This window comes from Augochlora pura, chromosome 1 (assembly GCF_028453695.1).
Source record: "Augochlora pura isolate Apur16 chromosome 1, APUR_v2.2.1, whole genome shotgun sequence".
Taxonomy (NCBI): domain Eukaryota; kingdom Metazoa; phylum Arthropoda; class Insecta; order Hymenoptera; family Halictidae; genus Augochlora; species Augochlora pura.
This window is the reverse complement of record NC_135772.1, coordinates 12,379,742-12,399,493: the sequence shown is the minus strand read 5'-3', so window position 1 is coordinate 12,399,493 and position 19,752 is coordinate 12,379,742. Positions and strand designations below refer to the sequence as shown.

Below are 19,752 nucleotides of genomic sequence, written 5' to 3'. Positions count from 1 at the left end.
CGCACGCTCTTCTTTTATATGTAGCATTCCCAATATTCCGAGTACAGTGTCTTACGTATATGAATTGTTAATTGGTCACTGTACACGCTGCAGTAGTAATATTAGTTGTAGTGGTATATTAATCTAGAAATAGTAATTACTCGCGTTTTCATTTGCGACCGCGTCACGTTTTAGAGTCGCGTAGACAAATTAGTTATTTATTAAAGCATTAGTAAATAAGTAAAACGTGCGTTTGTAAGAAAGGAAGCCATAACAAATTCTGGTTTTGTTCTGACTCCCTTTTGAGTCTTTACTCCAGCAACCTCCATGTGTTGAGACTCGGGCAATCAATGTAATTTCCGATTTCCAATCAGTTGTAAATTCGTTTGCAACTAATTCGAAATCTGTAATTACATGGAGCTAATGGCTGTGAAGTGGTGATGGGTTAGTGTTATTAAGGCATTGCGTTATTTATTAAGGCATTTAAGAAAGAAGTAGATTTAAACATAGCGTTGCGAATAAATACAATCTCGCGCTGCGTTGATTTCTTGAGATTTCTCAAAGTTTGCTTTCGAAAACTCGTCTTTTGGATCTCTGTTCGTTGCATTAGCGTTGCGTTCAAATAGGCGCGTTGCAGTAGCTTCCTTTTCGATTTTTCAGACGCCCACGCCGACACCGCAACAATGGACAGGCCTCGCCGTCCCAACGAACAGCCCGGATGGGCACATCGCAATTTTTACATTAGAATATTTGTCTTTGAATCAATTTTAAAGTTAGCGGCTCGAAATGATCGCGTTGCAGTAGCAGAATTCGCTTTTTAGGGCCCATGCCGGAGCTGCAAAGCTCCGCAGTGTGGCATTCGCGATGTTTTCTTAGCATCGCGAGTCGAATTAGGGCGGCTGGCTCGTAGAATTTTTATTTTGCGAGCTGGAACCACCGTCCTGGACGAAGGGGTGCATCCGTCCTGGCGTTTACGACGTCCAGGCGGGTGGGTGGTGCGTAGCGTAGGAATCCGGGGTGGATTCCAAGGAGCTGGGAACAGCCCCCGTCGCTAGGCTATCTCGAAATAATAGCGTTGCGAAGATTCTTTAACGCGTTGTTTTAGAGTTGCGAAAATTGCAACGCGTTGCATTAGAGTTCCGAAATAAATACCACAGTGTGGGTAGTCGATTCAAGGATCGCTGCATCGTCTACGAATTCCCTTTAGCATTGCGTGAAAATAGATCAAAGTGCACGGGAGTTCTCCATTTTCAATGAATTGAATTAGTATCACGCGGATCGCAATTTCGCTAAGAAAAAAATTACTCCAAATAACTTCAGGAACCCCTCATTTCCCGGAGTTGCAATAATTTTGATACACCCTATATATATGAGAACAAAGCTTGATTTATGTATGAAGATATGTATGAAAATCTATATGAAAATAGTACATGATTTTTATACGAAAACAGTACATACTTTATAGTATATGCTTCATATATGAAAAGTAATAATGACGGTCATGACGATCGAACCATTTATGCTCGAAATTGCGAGTTCCATGAACGATACGATCACATGTTGCGTTACGATTGCAATTTCATGAAGCATCCTTCCATTGTTTCTGAAAACAACTCGCAGAAAAACAGTGATTATGTACGGATGTAATAAACATTGATGACAAGCAATAATTTCTGATATCGTAATTAATTACTTTACTGGATCTTAGATTATTACAAACTGCGCGGATAAATTTGAAGAATTCTGTAAACCATACAGCAATAATACATTCTCAATGAAGAAGATAATATCCAGGTTAGTTGACTCTTTCTTAACCTGGACAGGAACTTGTCGAATATTTTGTCAGTACAAACATGTATTTATACAACAAAGTACGTATAAAATAAATAAATAAATAAATACATTTATCATTTGTTAGTTTAACATAGAATACTTCTATATTAAAATATTGTCGAAATTAATTATCTAACCATGAACAACACAATTTATCATAAATCATTAACATTTTAGTCTAGTATCGTACATTACTGTTAACGACTGTTTTATTATGCAAACAATTATGCCCTAAAACTAGCTATTTATATTATGTGACCCGTTATGCACATTAATTTTATAAACATGAATGTTTGAGTCACAAAATTTTAACATTTATTTACCTTGTGAAAAAGAGTACAACAATGATTATAGCTGGATAAAATGCGCGTCTGTCACGCCAGCTTGAATGGGGTTGAAAGTGACCGTTACGTGGGGTGCCGTTAGTTTAGTTCAAAAACCCGTCGCTACGTTGCGTCCTAACAGATCCCGTTTCTCGCTTCTAAAACTGTTACCTCGTTGTAAGAAGTATCGTGCAGACGGGTTTCAAAGCATACTTACCTGGCGTAGAGGTTACCGTGATCACGAAGGCGGTTCCTCCAGGGTGAGGCTCTTCCATTGCACCACGGCTGAGCTGACCCCTGCGAATATCCCTAATGTGGATATCTCGGACGTAAAATTTTTGTTAGTCGGGACTGCGTTCGCGCTCTCCCGGGTATAAATAATTATTAAACAGAATTTAGTAAATATTAGTCAATTATTGATTCTTAATATTAATTTCGTTGCCCTTTGAAATTATCTTCACCTTCATATCAATATTTTAAATATAATTCAAAATTGTTGTACTCTAGCCTGGCAATTAAAGGCAATTAAACATTCCTTATAAACAGAAAAATCCTTGTTAGAAATACTAAATTGTATATTATAGACACAATGCCATAATGATAATTTCTTGTTCCTGATACTATATTATTTTATATATTTCAGAAAACGTGTAAACATATCAAATAATTCAATTAAACGTTACTAATGCTTTTAAAAAATTGATTACAGAAGTAACGGTAAAACTTATTTTTGAATGCTTAATTGAATAAGCAAATTGATAAATAAAATGTTAATATTACTTATACAGACAGAGAAACAAAATGGAAGAACGGACTTCGGTGTAATTATTGTTAGTAATTTAACGTGTGTATGTAATTACAGCCAGTAATCGAAGATACATTTGTTAAATTTCAATTAATTTATCACAATTATGCTTATTGCAATTGATTTTACCAAAGCTAACGTTTCCAAAGGAGTTATTAAACCAACATGACAGAATTCACGATGTTGTAAAATTTGTTAATAAATCGCAGTAATTAAGTCATTAATAATGGATGGCAATTTATCTTTGTTATATTTATATTTTATTACTAAATATGTATTTAAAAATCTAAGTTTGGAAAAGTTTTCTCTCAAAAATGTATAACAGTTAGAATACTCATGGAATATAAAAAGTATGTAAAATAGTATGCAGGCGGTATGTATATGTACGTATATTTCGAAAACATCTGTTTATAATGAAGTTCCGGCACAAAAAATTTCCCGAGAGAAAACATTGTTGCGGTCAGTTAAGAAGAGTTAAGACGCTCTTCTTTCTTTAAAACTCAGATTTTAAAGGAGCTGGTAATTTTAACTTTAACCAAGGGAATATGTTAAAATGGCGTCCAATGTCTGGAGATATAATGCAAACAGATCACGAGCAAAGATTACAAAATTCGTAAAACAAAGTGCAATTCTAATTTATCTGAAAAATTGTCATCAGTTAATAGTATTATATGCTACAATATATTCTACAGACGTTTATAAAATATGAAAGAATTTCAATTCGTATCTGAAATAAAATTTTCAAGAGTATAACTGCAATTCAAAATATACAAAATTATTAATCAGTGCATATATGTTTTACTACTTATAGTTGCGTACATAAGAATGGAGAGAATTTCAATAACTAATCAGGATTTTAGCAGGATATGGGTAAAAAACAAATTTTGTTAGAAGAACACGTACTAATATACTCAATCTTAAATAATTTGATTTGGTGATATAATAAAAAGGAATAATATATTTAAAGATCTTTTCATGCAAACTAGATAACTGCACATGCTCATATATGTACATAAATACATATTGCAGCCTGTGCAGTAGTTCTAAAAATTTCCACTAGAGTGCTTCATCGATGAAACAGTTTCTCGCTTCGAAAAGTGTACAGCGGAGACCTCAAGTTAAGTTAGCGAGGGTATGAAAGCATACTTACCTGGCGTAGAGGTTACCGTGATCACGAAGGCGGTTCCTCCAGGGTGAGGCTCTCCCATTGCACCACGGTTGAGCTGACCCCTGCGAATATCCCTAATGTGGATATCTCGGACGTACAATTTTTGGTAGTCGGGACTGCGTTCGCGCTATCCCGGAACAAATTATTTATAATCAAAGTTTTGTATTCCAATCATGTTTATGATTTAAAAACATCTAGTTAATACGAATAGTCAGAAAGTCAGTACTCATATTGTTATCTTTTTGGATACATTCACAGTGATATTTTTTATCTATATCACTTTTTATTATTTCTATAATTCCATTACAATAAATACGTTAGTGTACTCTGCTTTTATTAGAAGAAGGTACAACGGTGTTTACATTCCCACTTCTGCTACAGTTTATTGTACCTCTCCTATGGTCGCAGGTAATAATCGATTATTGACCGAAGCCAGTGTCGAATACGAACACTATGATCCGCCGTTGATATTCGACACCGTTCTGGCCCAATAGTCGATTATTACCTGCTAATGATCATAGGAGGGGCAGCAGACTGCAGCAGAGGTGAGAATTGAGACACACAGTGCCATTTAGCGTATACACGGTACATGGGTGTTGAGAAAAATATTACAACTCTTAAAATAATTTATTTACAAGCAAAACACCTTAATACCCTTTTGAATAAAATACAAGTGTAAATTCTCCCTAATAGTCTTGTAGCTTAGAATAAAAAATGGACAACTTAGGCAAACGAGATGAATGTTACTTTGCATTGTTCAACTTTATCGTAGAGCAATAACTTCCGCATATGAATTTAAAAGTTTCCAATCAGCGTTCATTAAAAAGATTCTTCGCTCTAAGCGTCTGTGCTCTGCCTTTGAGTCTTTCCTATGTCCAGTAAACATGTCCGACAACCTGAACGGTATTCGGCACATCGGTCAACAATCAGTGCGCGATTTGGAGTTCGATTCTGTTTGTGGAGGTCTGTATAGCGGACTCGCGAAACAATACTGCCATAAACTCTCCATCGGCATTCAGAGACCCTGCCGAAATTCTGTACGACCGAATGAAAATTTTAGTCCACGTTTTTAATTAAATTAATGTGCGTTTTATTTTGATTAACTGATCATTCCACCCTGTGCACAGCTGACCACTTAATATTTTGAAGTATCAGCTGTCGTATTCGTGGTAATAAAATTTTAATTTATAACGACACTACTACTTCTTACAATAGTAACTATTTATTTCTTTAATCCCTACGTAAGTGTTCATAATAAACGATTGCTCGGTAATATTTCTCACATATGTTAAAAACATTCTGTGTGTATAGAATATGCTATTTCATTGACTATTTCATAAAATTTGATTTTTATAACTCGGTTTAGTAAAAGTTATATTTAAAGATTTGATTTTACGATAACGAAGTTCAATACATTTAAATATAATTTTGCTTTACAACTGACTAGATCTGGTTTGGGACGAGAATAGTTCCCAAACTCGCTCTTGTATAGCGCAGTGGGGGAACAAGTTACTCGTTGCAACAGTTGCGCACTACATGCTTAAGTAAGTACGTACAGGGAAAAAAGCATATTTACCAGGTCATAAACTTCTACTGATTTCTTAGTATCAGCAAACTCCAGCTCGAGGTTCATCAAAATCCACTTATTTTAATAGCCGGTATATACAATCGGTTGAAGATGCCATACTGGGCCAAGGTTGAAATTCCCTTATCATTTTTGCAAGATCCAGCTGCTAAGCGAAGGTTTGCTTTAGCCAAACAATGGCCTGCATAATTTTAAAAATACATCAATTAGTGCTTCCTGGGTCTGTCTACCTTTTTTCATAAAATAATTTTCTATCACACATGGCATACTTACCCAAAAATCTGTGTTTAGCTACCCTTAATTAATATCCATTAATTAGACAAAACAGTATTTGTTGAGGCCTTTCGCTGTTTTCATTATAGTGTCTGATTAGATTAAGTAATTTATTCGAACCATTGACTTCATTTTGCTCGTCTCGGTTGATTTAGAAGACAAGTTCAAATAAATCAGAGAGTAATATATCCTGCCAAAGCATATCGTCCCATGATAGAAAAATGTTTGTACAAAACGTACCTGATTTACATTGTTTAGTCACCGGCATATGTAAATCTAAAAGTGTGTAAAAGTCAACGAAGATGAAACTTGGAAAGGCTCGTGCGATGTAAGAAGTGTTGTAAACGCGAAAGTGTTGCAAGTTTTTAGGTAGGATGGCGATTAGAAGGTTGCGAAGCTATTAGGCGCAGAGCAAATGCGACGGTCTCTAGTTAAACAATACAGGAAGCGCATGGCCCGTTTAAGCACCCGTGTGAGAGGCTGTCTGGCGTTTCCGTATGTCAGGCGCTGGAGACGTGTTAGAAGTTAACAGGCCAGGTGGGCTGGCTTAGCGATAGTTGATGCAAGTGCGGGGTGGCCAGCAGGACGAAGGAAAGGAATTAAACAGACACCGAGTCCTCGCAAATTGAGTTGAACGGGCCTGGAATTTAAACATTCAAATTAACCTGTTTAGCAAGTCAGGACGGTTAATGTGTGCTCGTTGGTTTTGCATGCTCTCAGATTTCTAATATTCAATCGATATTGCCGCATCTTCCTCAAGGCATTTTTTTCTCTTTCGCCAGAACTTAAAATTTTGAACTCATTCAGTGGGCCATTGCACCGTGCTCAGTCTGTAAAATAAAAATAGAAAGATTCGTTTTTTTTTTGTAGCGCTAATGGTCCTCGCAGACGGTTTGGCAGACAGTTATTACGTAACATCGAAGAGAAGGTTTCTGAAGACGAGACCTAATTAAGACGGTACGCGCACCATTTCTTGGAATTTTTATATCACGAAGACGACGCTAGCTTATTTTCTGAACGGTTTGATTGAAGTGAATATTTTTATTTTGTTATTTTGGAATACTACTATCATCACTGCGTTGACAAATTTTTATCGATTTAATAGCAATTGGCCTCTTAATTCTCCAACTGCTTATGCATGAAGAATTCTTAAAGAAGAACGGAACACATTTTTGAATGTTCGCTTAACTGTACAATAAAGTCTTTTAGCGTCTGTATCTGTAGTTTGAAAATGTAAATATTCCGTAAGATCCTGATTCAATAGATTGCGATTATCCGCGGTCTCGATCACCTAGTGCAAACATGAACAGCAAGTAATGAAACGAGCACGAACGCTCGCGACAGCTTGCGAGTACAACTATGAGCTCCTGTTACGGGCACGGATTCGGTTGAAGTTGAAAGCGGGAAGGCTACGTCCCACTCCTTAGTTTCTTGAGATCACACAGCTGACAATGAGTTACACTCATTGTCAGACATCGTATCCCCACCATTCATTCACACGATCCCGTCCCTACAACGCCTTTCCCACCAACCAGCTTGCAAACAAGGGTGATGTACGACCTACTCGTACGAGCAAGTTCGTGCCTATACCTGATCTAACGTACCGATTACTGCGAGACACAGATTGTACCTTCTCGTATATACAACTGGATTTAACGACACTTTTTGAAACAGCCGTCTGTTTAAAATCGGTTACGTATGAATGAAGGCCCGAAAGTAAGAGAACATATCGGACTAGAATCGCATCTTATAATGTATGATTGCAAGTAATATTGCACCACACCTAACCTTACGATTTTATTTATTTAATATTGCACACACCTTTCTTACCTTACGATTTATTTTAAAGCAACTTGTATTGTAATCTTATCGCAATTGCGTGCACGTAGTTATACTGAAGAATTTGGATGAAGACTAATTTATATTAATAACTGCAGCAATGATATGTTGTATTTCGAGAATAATGGCAGAGAATGGAAGGTACAGAATTATGCAGAATTCTTTTACGTCCTTTATTATAAATTTTGGTGGATAAAATTAGGATTTCATACTCCATGTCGTGAAATAAGATGTACGCCCGAAATAAAAAACCATCTGAATTGCAAATAATTTATATGTCTCATTTTAATCTGAAAACATGATGCTTCTTTGGAATAATTATATATATTAACATTTAAAAACTGCGAATATTTTTATGTTCCCTGGGGCTGTTAAACATCGGTCTCAATGTCTACTGCATTTTTCTTTGTAATAGTTATTACAAAAATCGAAGAAAAGTAATGTAATATATTTAAAGATGTCCGCACGCGCAGTGCAGATGGAAATCCTTATACAATAACATTACTTAGGCGAGGTATAACAAAGCTTTCTACCTAAGGGGCTAATTTGAAAACTGGTCTTATTTTGGGGATAACAGTTCACTAAGCGGCCGCTAGGGTGCTTAGGGGATGAAATGCTTTTCCGCAGTTAAAATTGTCCGGTTAGATGTTAAGTATCGTACGAAAAGAAGGGAAAGCATACTTACCTGGCGTAGAGGTTACCGTGATCACGAAGGCGGTTCCTCCAGGGTGAGGCTCTTCCATTGCACCACGGCTGAGCTGACCCCTGCGAATATCCCTAATGTGGATATCTCGGACGTATAATTTTTGTTAGTCGGGACTGCGTTCGCGCTCTCCCGGATAATTAATTTATAAAATTAAGATAGCGATCATAAATACAAATAATCACTGGAAATGAGTATTTGTCTTACATCCTCCTAATAAGATACAATTTATTAAATATTTGATTAGACGACTTGAATTTCCTTATATGTTAAATAGTCTAGTTTTTAGATCTCTATTATATGATTTGTCGGTTAGAGTTACAATACAAATTCATCCACCCAATGTTTAACCCTTTGCACTCGAAGCCATTTTAACTGTAAATTTGAAATAATTTTTCTGATGTACAGTATTTCTATTTTAAGTAACAAAGTGCATTTTATATATGCCAAATTAACTCTTGTGATTCATACCAAATCCTTCATTTTTAACAATTTATCCAAAATTAAACTTTGTTGCTATTAAAATTATTTTAGTAAGTAACAGAACAATTATAGTGGTGCCTCATTGTCACCACTCGAGTGCAAAGGGTTAAAATACTGCGCCATCTTCTTTCAACAACGTTATGTATTTATCTAATAATTGTACGTGTATATTTTTTTAATTTTTTCTTCACGAACAGTTGAGTTTCACTGCTAATCTAACATCGAAGTCTTTTTATAAAATAATGTACATAAGGGTGGTTGTTAAATAACTTTTAGATCAATAATTCTCAAAGTAAATGTCGAAAGTTTGGTTACCTAGAAGTTAAGAGATATTTCCTAAAACAATCTTTTCCACGTGAACAGGTTCATATTATTTTATAAATCTTGCGTCTTAGGGCACCTAATGTGACAAAAAATTTAGAACTTTTCTTAAAATTGCACAATTATCTTCTAAGCGTCTTCTGCGATTTTCAGATTCCTATTTTGAATTTCCAGTGTTTAACGTCCGTATTAATATCCTATTTTGATAGTTGAGAGTCTCTAATTTATATGACAACTACGGTATTAATTTTTTATTTGGTCTCTCATAGAAGAAAATTTAGGGGAATATGTTAATTTCTGTACAGTCCGGTAGTATCTGCTTACAGTCGATAAAACTTAGAGATCGTTATATTTCGTGTGGGTGTAAATATACATGTAGGTACACGTATGTTAAATAGACCCGCGTTACAGTCTGTGTCATTTTTAGTACACGCGTACCGTGCATTTGGAGATCTCCATTCCACATATATTTAAATACACGCGAATTAACACGTTCGTATTTTCATTTGTACAATGGTAGACGCGTTTCGTAGCCAGGAAGAGAATTTGTCCAAATGCCCCCCGTCTCCAATTTTGATGAAATTTATATCATTCATATTTAAATAGCGAAAATATCTCTAGAAAGTACGGTTGCAAATTATACGTGATTGTTTATTCTATAAACATTTCAGACGAACGAATCAATTTAAAAATTCGTGTGCAATGAAAGAAGAATTTAGAGATTCATTTCTAACGAATGAAGGATATTCAAAAATTCATTTTTTTTCACAAAACGTATCAGACAACAATTTTCTATAAGTATTCAAAGTCTGTAAAACTCGACCTTTTATTTTTGCAACATGTCTGAATTTGAATAAAATCCCTGACGTCGGGGACAACAGCGATCGAGGTGGTGTTCTATGACCCGTGCGCTAAATTAACATTGACTTCATTATACCATGGATATATCGAGTAGGTAGCTGTTAGTGGAGTTGCACATAACCATGCATATAAATATGTAGATGCCTTCAAAGGAGACGTCACCGATCGTTTCATAAAAGGGCAATAAAAGTGGGCGAAACGGGATTCAATAAAATCCGTACTTTTGAATCGCGCGGATGTCTGTCTAGGTTGGGCTTGAGTAGCAGTTACAAATTTCCATAGTTGATCGGAGCCTTTGAAGAATAAAGAACGAGACGGTATCCGCTTTGGAGGATGGAACGAGTACTGCTGGAAGGTATAACGGAAGGTACACATATGCTTATATGTATTTACTCGCGTGTCTTTCATACTTCCTGGTCGTTCGTTGGAATATAAACAATGACGTGTTTGAATGCCTCATCGTGCCCTACATATATTTCATATTACAATATGGGTTCTCGATTAGCCATGTCTAAAATAGAGTTGCCCGACAAATAGTCCTATGATCGAAACATTAAATGAACTGTGTCAAATGTCTTTATTCTTTGTAACTGTTTAGATTCGCATTTAGAGGGTATTAATACTTATCCTTACAGCACATATTAAAGATTGATAATTATGTGCAGAAACTTTCATGTTTCGTCGTGTTTGATTAATTTTCATTTATTTGCAGTTGTTCTTATAGCATTTGTATTGTCTAAAATATTTTCCTACCAATGTGAAATCTGATATTTCAGAAATCTGTATTGACTCGATTATGTGCCAACATTTCCCTCTCGCATACAGAAGACTCGCGAGCAAAAGTTGAACGAATAAAACAAATGAAACAACGGAGTTCGTTCACACATACGACAGAATGACATCTTGCCGTGCGTCGCGACGTTTTCTTCGGTAGGATTTGAGCAAATACGACCAGTACTAAACTTAGCTGGCTTCACTTATTCTTACTTACGCGACTCACGCGTCGCATTTTCACGTCCTCTTAAGAGGTGAGCAGCCATTTGTCTGGCTTGTCCGCAGACTAACTAAGAGCGCACAGAAACTCTCGAGTGAAATCGTTTCTAACTGATGTCGAATGATCAGTCAAGCGTTTTTCCGTCCTCATTGTTCTGATAAGATCTTTATCGCTGCAGTCATCAGTTTTACGCTCGCTTCCCAACGACAGGGTAGAAAGAAACAACCCCAATTGGAATTCGTGGTGTTTCATGGAACACTTATATTGTTACTCTATGCAAATGAAAGTAATAACAAATTATTACTGCGTGTAAATAAAAATTACAGTGATAAGTTGGTGCGTAAATATTTACTTAGAATTACCAAGCCTTTTAATGCAAGTTTATAACAAGTTCTATTTGTAAATGGACAAATGAAGAGAGAAAAACATTGTTACGTGACAACAAAAATGTAATTATATTATATATTTGCATGAGAGATTGAAAAAGAGTGAGATATATGTTTTCAAAAATATTTTCAATTAAGAATGAAAATAATTTGCTTCATTACAATTAATAACTATTATCTGATGTTGATTCAAATTAGATATATGTCTTTCTTGTAAGATTCAATTATATTCCAAATTATTTCTAGCATTTCGCGTCATCTTCAATAAGAAAATTATATTCTTTTACTACATTACCGAGGCATTAATGCCAGCTTGCAATATACTTATCAAAACACTAACCCAGTGTCACGTATAAAGAGTAATTAATCGGAAAATGTTGATAGCCTGAGTAACGTTATTAGCATGCGGTGTCGCAAAGTTAGCTTCGATATTGCTGTTTTCTTCCCATCTGCAGGTTTTACCCGTTGCGTGGTTATGCAATCAAGGGCAATAAAGACGCAACGATCCGAAGGAACCATGATTGCCAATTGCCATGGTAAGCTCTAAGGGTACAACGCTAATGTTCGTTTTCCATGAACCAAATAATTCCGACTCAGAAAGGGGACTGATTGACATAACAGCTCGTAGCACGAGAGTGACTCCGACAAATCGTAGATACATACAGACTACAGTATCATACGGGAACCTCGGTATTGCGTGCATTTCCAAGAGTCTTAGGTAACACTAAGCTTGCAGGCACTGTTACTTCGCTAATTATAATTCTGAACCGGAATCAATTAAAGAAACTATGAAATCTAAGCGATACATTTGAATTGTTTCTTATTTCGTTTTTGTATTAAATTACGTAATTACGTAAGTCAATTAACATTTAACGTTTATATAGATTAAGAGCATTTTTATATAATCAAGAATTTCTTACTAACTTATATTACATTATATATTATTGTACATACATATTATATATTACAAGTAAAAACACTGTACTCGTTACATAATTTTACGTAATATGCTTAAGATCGTCAACGAACTTAATGTCTATCAATACAAAACAAATAGTGTCAATAATGGACTGTGGATTTTTACGGACAAACTCTTAAGAAACAAGTCTAAGAAACGCAGTCTAGTCACTACAGACGACCATCGCTAGGAAATTTTCTCACGTCTTTAAAAATTGCGGAAGTACTGTTTCCAACCATCGATGCTCAAACGAATTTCTTTCCTTGTTCTTGTTAGCAAGACTACTATTTGTATTGTCAGTTTTTCTTCCACTGAAGACGACCGTGAGCAAATTCTAATCAATGTTCTTTAAATACTCCGGTTAATGGCGGCTTAATAATACATTTCTTGACAGATATTTGTCTGGTGAGCTGCGCTTTTCGCAGCAGAGTGAGGGCTAAAAATGTATATTTTATGTGCTTTCGTTTCTTTGAAACGGTGCTAATGGCCTCTTTCCGAACATCTTCATTTTTTTGCAACTTTAAAACACTCACATACTGGAAGAAATTTTTCTATTGCGATTCCTGTTGCTACATTCGGTCGCAGAATGTTTATTCTAATTTACTTCTATTACTTACGTCTTATTACTATATTTCTTGGGCTAAATTTATATGTAATACATTTAGATATGGGTTGATAGGCATCGAATCCCGTATTTTATTATCTCGCGTTAACTTGTTTTTATTTGCTTCTTTATAACAATGCAGCAGATATAAGGTAAACGAGTAATTTTCGGATTGCATCTTTTTTCAATGAAATTGTTATTGTTGTAGGATGACAAATTTAATACGGAGAAGATTATGAGACAATCGCGTTGACATGGTTCAACGATTGGATTGTGGTAGTCGTCGGAAGCATTAGAAACGAACAGTCTGCATGCCCCCTTTACGACGTAACCAATCAGCACTCACTGGTCTTATGAAATTATGCATTAATATCTGATGTCTTGATGTAGAATCGCAAAGATCTTATTCGATGCATAGTATATCCTAGTCAGGTTTCCGTTTGAATTGTTAAAGCAACATGACGTGATTGGAAATATTGTAGTCGACTTGTCGACTAACTAATTCCACACGTTAATTAAAAATTGTTCAGTTGAAATAGAGAAGAGAATGGAATAGTGATATTATATATGTTAATGGTTCGTGAGCTTCATGTTTTCGTTTTACGACTCGGAATGGCACGCGATAATTTTCATGATCTGTATCGCGTAGCATCCCATGATTCACTGTTATCAACAATTTCAAACGTTCTGGATCTAACAATTGTGTTCGTGCTAAACCGATCTTTTAAAATATATCATTGCTTACATTCTCAGATCAAAAGTAGTATGAAGAGTATCGATGCGATGTAAAGCTGTGAGCATGATGGTTATTTTTTTATTGTTTTTATTACTTGTTCACAACTGTCTTAAAAGATAAGAAAACAATTGTACATTTTCTCGTTCAGTTGTTCATTTTTTAGAATCTGCATCATGTATCTCTTATCAGCAGGAAGTTATGTTCACAGAAAAGATAAAAGATAGACACATAAAAATTCACACGGAGAGTGACGCTATTGATTTTTCATTTTTACATTGACTTCCACATTTTATTCGTAAATTGGCATAATATTGCAATTCAGAAACGAAACAAATTACTATTAAACACATATGATGTAATTTCGTTTTTAAGTATTCGCCGTAAATATTCGATAGATAGCATAAACTAAAGTGCAAATAGCCTTGCAATATTCTCCTTTATGGGACGTTCTACCTTGGAATCCCCGTACTATAGTAACCTAATATCTGAACGTTCTACTATCCGGACGTTCTGAACAGAGTGTTTCCTAGCAACAGATGGTTCGACCAAACGAATTCTGATCATAACGATTCAGTACAAAACAGAATGCGATGTATAGAAAAACGTATACGACAAATATTTATACTTACAATTTTTATAAACAAAATGAAACCGCAACTCACAGGTGTAAATGTATATTACGTATTTACTATAATAACTATAATAACTTTACTATAATAACGAACTATTTACTATAATAATATTAATTTGACATTGAAGAAATATTGTGCTATTATTGCGACTTTTTTGGTATAATTGAAAATTTGTAGGATGTATTTATATCGTATTATATTTTATTATATTCTCCGAAATCGCAGAATTGTATTCTTTTATAAAATAGAATTTACAAATTTGTATTCACACAGAACGAAACATTTCTTTAAATCGAAAAGCCCAAAAACAAATTAAAATTTATTGTACATTATCCATATTTAACGTTATTAAATACTAATAATTAATTATCTAATTTATTAATATATAATTTTATGTATTAATCTTAATATTCATATATAACTAATTATCTAAAAGTACAAAACTAATTGCAATCAAATATTTTGAACGCAAAATAGACATTTATTTAAAAGTTATTTAAATGATTAGGTCATTAGATTGGATCTAAACGAAACATGTAGCCATTTGATTGTAGATGTTATCAATTTATAATGCAAGGGTTAGAAGGATTACATACTGCATTTTAAGAGCGTACAATATGGACATACATATGTATCTATAAATGGAATCTGTATCGTTCTTGCATGTTAAATAAGACTTTTCTGTTTGCATCGTAGATAAATTTTGACCTACCTTGACTCAAGCTAATCACTAGATAACCAGCAACGTGCGTGGTTAACCGCAATCGTACACGACGTGTGACAATTGACACCAATCTCTTCATTGATATGTGCAGCATAGTCGAAGGAAATTCATTATTAATAACGTAGACGATGTTTTCATGAACTATGCTTTTCTTTATACACTATGTACTCATTATGCGCAATCGATAGAATTATACTTAATACATACATATTACAATGGGTAGAAATAAAAATATTATAAAGATTGAAATAAGTAAATGTTATTTAATTATATTGTTACTAGTCATTCTATATTAATGTATTCTATTGGATGTTCATTGTACTTGTTTATATAAGTCTGCAGATTTTTATCCTATTTAACCTTCTTAATTACATAGTTTTTGCACCACACACATGTAAATAAATATAATGAAAATCCAATAATTGTATTGAGTATTGATAAACTTCTGGAATGGTAAGAAAATAAACAAGCGAAAAGTAATCAGTCGGTAAAGATGTACATCGAATGCTTACAAAAATGACTAAAATTCAATAAATTAATACAAGTTAAATGTTCTCTATCTCTCGTGAAATATCTTAAAAGACCAGTAAGCAACGTTAACTTTTTTTGTTATTTATATAGGAAATTGTTTAAATGTAAATGTTTGCAATTCAATATTCATCGTTCTTTCTTTGGTATTCGATATTCGCTGCGATATCACTGTGAAAATGAAATATGTGTAAATTCAACGAGGTAAATCTTTCACGAGAGTACATTCAATTAATTTTTATGAATGTGAATGGACCCTATGGAAGAAATGCGGTAAATTGTTAAAACATTCAATCCGTTTGAAGCTTAGTAATTTACTCCTGAATCATGACTGGATTGCAGGATTTTACACGATAAAATAAAAATTGTCTTCATTAGTTGAACGACACAGGAGTTCATAAAAAATGTATATTTAATAAAAAAATTATTAGTAACTTTAAAACAATATAATGATATTAAATTTTACTGATAATTTGGGTACTCGCGTTTATAAATGAAATCTACATTACTTGAAATGTGTTCACTGTTCAATTGTTTAATTGTAATTTAAATAAACATAAAAAATACAACGAGAATATATTAAATTATCATTGACAATTGTTGTACAACAATAAGTTGCCAAACGCCAGTAGATCTGTACATTGTTCAATAGGAATGACGTCATCCTAAAAAGATAGAGGATGTTACCTCGCAGAGTGGCCGTTAGAGTGCGTCGCGGGTGATGAGGTTTCTCGCTGCTGAAAGTGTGCAGTACAAGCTTGAAATACTGTCCCGACGCGGCGAAAAGCATACTTACCTGGCGTAGAGGTTACCGTGATCACGAAGGCGGTTCCTCCAGGGTGAGGCTCTTCCATTGCACCAAGGTTGAGCTGACCCCTGCGAATATCCCTAATGTGGATATCTCGGGCGTATAATTTTTGTTAGTCGGGACTGCGTTCGCGCTATCCCGGATAAAAAATGTACAAACTGAAAAGTTTCTTCCAAAGTTTTAGCAAGTGAGGTTATGTTGCACTGAAATAATTTCGTTTCATTTGTCTATTACTTTTTGGTAGAAGTGGTGGATTATTACATAGGTACTTATTGAAAGGAGGTGTGTGGAACTTGTTCATTTTGTTTAATATACGGTGTTATTTATTTTAATCTGGAATAAAATTCGATTCTTGCGTTCTCAATGTTTTAGAAAAAATGTATGCGATAGATATCAACTTCTTTTCTTACACGAACTAACGAATGGCAGAAGTGTTTACAATGAATTGGTTAATAACGCCGATTATGAGTCCATGCTTCAGTATTGAACGATACGTGATCACAATCAACTATTATAGCATTTTCTCCTAACCTCTAACGCCAAGTTATCGACGAGTGTGTTTGTTGAGTATATAAATAACGCTTATCATCACGCGAATAATATTGAAATGTAGAACAATATTACTATTTAATCTGAAAATTCTGATATTAGTATTATTTTAACATACATAAATGTGTAATGTAGAATCTATAAAGTAATTCATACAATAAACACATTTTTCTTATTAGTTTTGATGTATGCAACTTGCCACAATCCCCTTTGGGGACTTTTTAAAAAATATAAAATATTTTAATAATAAAACATAATTTAAAAGTAATTATATAAAATTATAAAAATAGTGGCAAGTTAATGGGTCAGTTAAATTGGTGACAGTAATAATTACCTCAATCATCTTGCATGCTACGAATTCTAATTGAATTTAGCGTGCTGGAATATTTAACGACACAATTCATTTGGAACGCGGAGTTATTCAGTAGCAATTTCAATAGTACGTTACTGAGCAATTTGCGCGATTTCAAATGTTTTTCAACTTCTGCAATATATAAAAACGATCATAGCACCGCTGGTCAAAAGTATTTGTCGTGAATGAGCATTGCATAATACTCTAATATTAACAGCCGGGAGAGTGGACGGTCGGAAAACGGTACCGAATTTGACCCAAGCTAAATTAGTATATCTCGGACATTATGAAAAAGGGTAAAAGGTTTCGTTGTAAGGAATGACCTGGCATCGCTGGCGAACTGTTAAAAAATATAACGGTTCTATTACTGTTTCGTTATCATGATTGGCAACGTTTCTAAAAATATATTTTTTTGTTATATTACCTTTAATATACAATACATATACCTAGTTAGACACGATTAACAAAAGTAATATTTTTAGTTCCATGATAAAAACATACAGAAACAGAAAGTAAAAACTTATGATTTCTTTTTCCTTCGTCAAATTACTTATACGTAAAATCCATAAGTGCGTCTACGGAATCATTTCCCGCTGGTTTGATTTCGAATTGCTTGTGAAACTGTGAAAAATCTTGCGTTAATATGCGGAAATTGCGTGTTCCAGGATCCTTTAGAAATAAAATATACGTGTTCTAGCCGCGGCATGCGTCCACGTTGCTATGAAAATAACCTAAGGCGAAATCCACATTCGCGCAACGACACAGTTAAACTGTGTAGCGTTTGTGTCGTTTACGTTCAAATACTATCCATGCTCGGTGAATGTATACTGGCGAAGAGCCCTTGAGACCCTCAAAAGAGGTTGATTTTTATGACCACCGGATGCTCGTCAAGACGAATTCGACGTCGAGACGAATTCACGAGGATCGAGGTGTATCAATAGATTTGTTAAAAGAAAATTCTTGTAGGTCATACTTACGGTGCAAAATGAATGAATAGAATGAATCAACATCCAACGTTGTTTATTATAATTTAATATTACTTCTCTTATATTAAATGTTAAAAATTAATCATATAGATGATAAAAGTGTATGTGACATTTATATACATACATACTGAAATCAGCTTCATGTGATTTTTCCCCTTTTACGGAAATATGAACGATTTCGTTTCAAATTCGAAAAAAGCATTAAACTCTACTTGTGAGAGTATTATACCAACTGGAATCTAAAATTCCGGCTCAATATGTATGATGAAAAAAGCGAACAACATAACGTTTCAATAAACTACAGCAACTTTTTCGCACTGATTTAAGTGATAACGTAGATGTAAAAGTGAGTGCGCGTTTCGTCAACACAAAACGATTGATTCGAATTTTGTTAAAATATTTTTAGAACGTCAAAAAGGATCTGCTGTTGTTAATTAGTGTATTCATAACGCATTACGCATCTCGGTTCAATTGCTTGATATAAATTCAGGTCACCGCGACAGGATCCTTTTTAATTTCGTTTTTGTAACTGATATTGGTATTCATTAATTTAAATTTGTTGTACGTCGATTCATTCCGTCACGCAATTTTACCTTGTTTTAAATATTCCGCTCCTCCAACTGCCAATAAAAAGTCCAATTGACACGTAAGGTACAATTTGTAGTATTAATTACTGGAGTATATAACTATAGATAGATAAACATTGAACAACCACTCACGCGTGGTTCATTCATATAATTGTAAAACCAAAATAGATATATCATTACCATAATACAAACTTGCACATCTATTGTTTTACAACAAAACTGAAAGAAAAATTGGTATCGTTAATTAAGAGATCTAATCGATAAAACGTACCCCAATTTCCAATTAAATTCTAAGAAAGACTTGTATAATTGCTGCAAATTTGATATTAGAGAAGGGTTGAAGTTTGTGGTTGGTCGATCGATAAAATTATTATTTGAAATTACACGTCAAACGTCTTTGAATAATATTGAAATGACACGAATTAAGGAGAAAAAATTGTCGCTCGATTGATGCAGGTACTAAAGGTATATGCATCTTTGTATTCTATAGAAGTATTTAAAAGTAAATCATGGTATGCAAAAATATACAGAACGGGCTAGTTGCCAGGATTTTCGCTATCAGTGGTCGGGTACGTCAAAGGGGGATAAAATATTAAGTAATGAGGCCAAATGGAACGTACTTTCTATTTAATTATTATAATATATAGATTATAATTTGATATCCATTTCGTAATTTGTAGCTATGGTTAAAATGTTCGTCTGTTATCAGGAAACTTTCGTTCCTACTTTAATAAA

General features: G+C 34.3%; 4 non-coding genes across 4 annotated transcripts; all 4 read left to right on the top strand.

Moving 5' to 3' along the window:
* The first annotated feature begins 2,344 nt into the window (after nucleotides 1–2,344).
* Nucleotides 2,345–2,506, top strand: LOC144472740 (U1 spliceosomal RNA). Its single transcript, XR_013494463.1, has one exon. It is a non-coding gene; the product is annotated as a U1 spliceosomal RNA (small nuclear RNA).
* Nucleotides 2,507–4,082: 1,576 nt separating this feature from the next.
* LOC144472736 (U1 spliceosomal RNA) lies at nucleotides 4,083–4,244 on the top strand. The gene has a single exon (XR_013494462.1). It is a non-coding gene; the product is annotated as a U1 spliceosomal RNA (small nuclear RNA).
* A 4,238-nt stretch (nucleotides 4,245–8,482) lies between these two features.
* LOC144472731 (U1 spliceosomal RNA) lies at nucleotides 8,483–8,644 on the top strand. The gene has a single exon (XR_013494461.1). It is a non-coding gene; the product is annotated as a U1 spliceosomal RNA (small nuclear RNA).
* A 7,879-nt stretch (nucleotides 8,645–16,523) lies between these two features.
* Nucleotides 16,524–16,685, top strand: LOC144472724 (U1 spliceosomal RNA). The gene has a single exon (XR_013494459.1). It is a non-coding gene; the product is annotated as a U1 spliceosomal RNA (small nuclear RNA).
* The last annotated feature ends 3,067 nt before the right edge of the window (nucleotides 16,686–19,752 follow it).